General features: G+C 44.0%; 1 pseudogene; it reads left to right on the forward strand.

Moving 5' to 3' along the window:
* The first annotated feature begins 2568 nt into the window (after positions 1–2568).
* LOC144251233 (testis-expressed protein 38 pseudogene) lies at positions 2569–3866 on the forward strand (annotated as a pseudogene).
* The last annotated feature ends 274 nt before the right edge of the window (positions 3867–4140 follow it).

Consider the following 4140-nt stretch of genomic DNA (forward strand, 5'->3'; position numbering starts at 1 on the left):
AGTCGCTAATCAAGACCTTCAGAGACCAAGCAGGAAGCGGGTTTGATTTTATTGCACAGGCAATAGCTAAGCAGACTATAGGCAGCCACCAATACAATTTCTGTCCAACTGTCCTGGCAGCGAACAATCAAGGAGGGGCCATGGACCAAGTGCTGGTACTGCAACATGTGGCCTCATGCCTAGGGCTGTGCCTATGGGGTGAATGGTATGCTACTCACACGCCTAGCACAGGGGAGTGCTTTGCCTCTCAGACACCCTTAAGGTATGCCATGTATGCAGTACTCTATGCACTTATCCTCACAGATTTCCATGTTCATGATTGTTTTTAACACCAACAACAACAACAAAAAAGCTGGTGTGTATCTGTTTTTTTTTCACCACAATGAAAGTTAGCTTGATAATTTAAAAATTAGGATGTTTACTCAATCATCTTAGAATCATTCAGGGTGCTAGAACATCAAACACTTAGAATCTATTTAGAAGCCTGTGGCCAGTAGCCACACACCCATACAGCACCGTTTACAGTCTTAGTTGCATTTACACAAGTAGGGCAATAAAAAGGGGAGTCTCTTCTGAGGCACCCATATCCTAGGTGAAGGGACCCTTCCTCTCAACATCAAGACCACTCCTGCTATCCCTGCTGGGCAGGCAGGCTCCACAAACAGAGGAGGTCAAGGACAAGGAGACAGCTGGGATGGAGCCCCAGCCCAGACTTAAAATTTTAATCCAGGATCAAAGGAGTGATACCTGCAAACCATGGACACTGTGTTCTTGAATATCTGTGAATCTCTAAGGCTGAGGAGCACTCCACACAGCACTCTGTGAAATAAAATAGGAAAAATTAGATACAAGTCAACTGGTTTTGATTTCTTAATTGTAGCAATAATTGATCTTTCCAAGGACCTTCAAATAAAGATTACTTATCAGGAGCACATCTCTTTGTTAACTGTTATTCCTACATAGTCTTAATGCATCAGCCCTAACTTTATAGATAGATAGATAGCGAGATAGATTATGTTAGAGATATAGATATATAGATATAGATAGATAATAGATACAGATATATGTATATATATGTATATGTATTATATATTTAATATTATACATATATTATAGACAAACACGCATATATATGCACATTTCAACAAGTAATATAGATGTAGAAAATAAGTATAATTGCTATTAACATTTTTTTGAGAAAATTATTAATCAATTTTTAATTGATTTAGGCTTCCTATATTGTTTATTCAATAACTAAATATTGGGTTTCATCACTAATATCAGAATCTTATAAAAATACAATATATATATACACACACACAAATCCACACACAATTTCTGTTGGATGGATATACCCATTTGTTTATCTGTATATTAGTTGATAAACAGAAGTTTAATTGCTTTGAAAGCAAAGGAAAAACACAGGGGACTCTTGTCCCAGAGGCTGTGATTCTGCACATCAGGGGAAACAGAGGGTTTTTAATCATGTGATTTCAGGTGTGCCCGATCTTCTTCACTTGTTAATCTGGGATATAATCATTTTTTAAGTCTTCTGCTGCCATCCCCAACTCTGAATTTCTTCACTCCCATGGTGGGTGTGTGCTCAAGAATAGATAACTGGATGGGGACAAAAAGTAATCCTGTTTACCCCCAGGTTGGGGATGGTGAGAGGGGGATGAAAAAAAAATGTCAATTTTAAAATAAGACTCTGTGGCAGATCATCATGCTGGGGTTTTTCAGGTTAATTTTTTTTAAATTTAATTTATACTTAACTGAACTTTAGTTGTTCATAGTGGGCGGGTGGTGTTATTTCAAAGGGCATCACTTTTATACCAGTTCAAATAGAGCAACTTTCTAAAAATAATATATTAAATCAGTAGAACACTATGTTTTCCACTTTATACAAATTTATAGTTGTTGAAATCACTTTTATTCCTGTCACTGGGACCAATTTGTTTCAAATTCATCTGCTTCAGAGTTTTAGAAACTGGAAAATCAACTGAAACGACTATCTGTCTCAGAGTAGGGGAGTTGACCACCTGGGAGGATAAGGAGGTGTTCAGTGTGGTGGAAATGTGGTAAGCAACACTCATGAGTTAGGGAGCAAAAAGTCAAGAGGGGGAATAAGCAGGGTCTGTGGGAATCTGGCATGCCCAGGGCAGAAAGGTATATGACAGGTGGGAAGGGAGATGGAGCTGGAAAGAGAAGCAGGATCACATGGGGGGAGGTCCCATGGGACCTGATGATGCCAAAAAAAAAAAACCCACTTCTTGAAGAAACAAAACAGAGATGGTAGGAGCCAAAGGAGGAGGTTTGGACCACTTGGTTCTTCTGAGATGTTTTGTTCCCTGACAACTAGGTAAGATATTTATTGAGGGTAGGGCTGTCCAATGCTCACTGTCCTCCCTGCCCCACTCCCCACTGGAAAATGGCTCCCTAACAACTGAAAACACAAGTAGAAGCCCCTGAGGGTGTAAGGGCCCTTTCCTGGAGGCTGCCCTGTGAGTTCATCACACAAAGTTGGGGACAAACAATTCTATGGTGGACCAGTCTTTCATGGAAGGCAATATGCTCGTGAGATGTCACAAGATGGAGTCCCTTATTCCATCAACCACTCTACAAGCACCAGCCATAGAATCCTGAGGCTCAGAACCCGGAGACCTCATCTTTAGAGAACATTGGGACTGGGCCCTTCTGGGGACTCCCAGTGGTGGGCAGAGTAGTGCGTGGGTTCACTCTTTCAAGAGCTATAGGCCTGGTAACCAGAGTGAACCTTATGGATTTGCAAAAGGAGGATCTGGGCCTTCCAGGCCATAAGTACACCCAGACTTTGAGTGTGGAGGACAAACTTTCAGGGAAGACCCTTTGCATGCATGGGGTGGTGGCTGTCTGAATGGAGTGCTATTAGTTAAGAGACAGACTCCTCTAGGAAACTAAGGACTCCTCGAAGGCAGAGACCATGTTCTGCCCAAGCAGAAAAGATACAATTGAGGTCCTTGCCCTTCATGAGGCTTCTCAGTCTGAAGGACTGCATGGGGCCTGGACTGGAGCCAGAAGGCTTGACTTGAGTCTGAGAAGGTCATGGCCCCTCTACACCTAGTATTCCTTATCTGTAAAAGGCTAATGGGGTCTCTTATGTGCCCTGAAAATATAGCTTTGACTGAATCAGGAAATTATTACGCATGTCTTCGAGAAGGGTGGGAAGGGATGAGAGGAAGAATGAGCCAAATCCAGGAGAGGAATGAGAAACTGTTCAGGTCCCAAGCTGGAGCTGTCAGTCAGCTTGCCTCTTTTTTTTCCTGCCTCAGTGTGGGTTGTTGGGGCTCTGCACCATGATAACTGGTGGCTGCATCCTCTTACTACCCTGGAGGAAGAACCTGCAGAGGAGGCAGCGTGCCCAGCAGTGGGTGGAGGTGATGAGAGCTGCCACCTTCAGTTACAGCCCACTGCTGTACTGGGTCAACAGACGACACAGACATGGCATGACTGCCGCGATCAGAATAGGCCCTCCTCAGGCTGTTGCCAATATTGACACTCAACTCCAAATTCCGGATCTTCCATCAGAGCCTCACCTCCATGAAGACAGGCGTCATGCCTTCAGAGGCAGCAGCCCCCAGGCAGAAGCCCCTGTTCCCCTGCAGCCTGCTCTGGTGGTCCCACAGCAGCCCTCACCTAAGGGGATGCCAGAGTGACAGACCCCATCCCCCTTCCCAATTGTCTTTCGGGAGATCCCCTCTGCCCCAACCCTCTGCAGCCTGAACTTTTGTCCCATACTGGACCATTCTGCCTCCTACCCCTTTCTTGAGGGTCCTGAAAGCCATGTCCACTTCTATTCCCTTTCCACACTGACACAAGGGGTGAACTGACCCAATGTGTAGACTTTTGCTTGAGGGTTGTAGCCTCCTCTCTGAAAGTGAGAGTTTCAGGTGCCAGGTATTAGAAAAAGGAGTCAATGTCAAGTATGTGATCTTGACACACAGGTCAGAGCCCGTTTAGAAGTTAATTAGTAAAGTTTTTGAAATGTCACAGAGTCATTTGCATCTCATTTGCCAGGAGAAAGGCAATGTCCTTCCCCAAGTGTGATGGTGGCACAAGTCTCACCAATACAATGAGAACTGGAGGCTGGCTCTGAAGAGACAC

This window comes from Urocitellus parryii (genome assembly GCF_045843805.1).
Source record: "Urocitellus parryii isolate mUroPar1 chromosome 10 unlocalized genomic scaffold, mUroPar1.hap1 SUPER_10_unloc_2, whole genome shotgun sequence".
In the NCBI taxonomy this organism is placed as follows: Eukaryota; Metazoa; Chordata; class Mammalia; order Rodentia; family Sciuridae; genus Urocitellus; species Urocitellus parryii.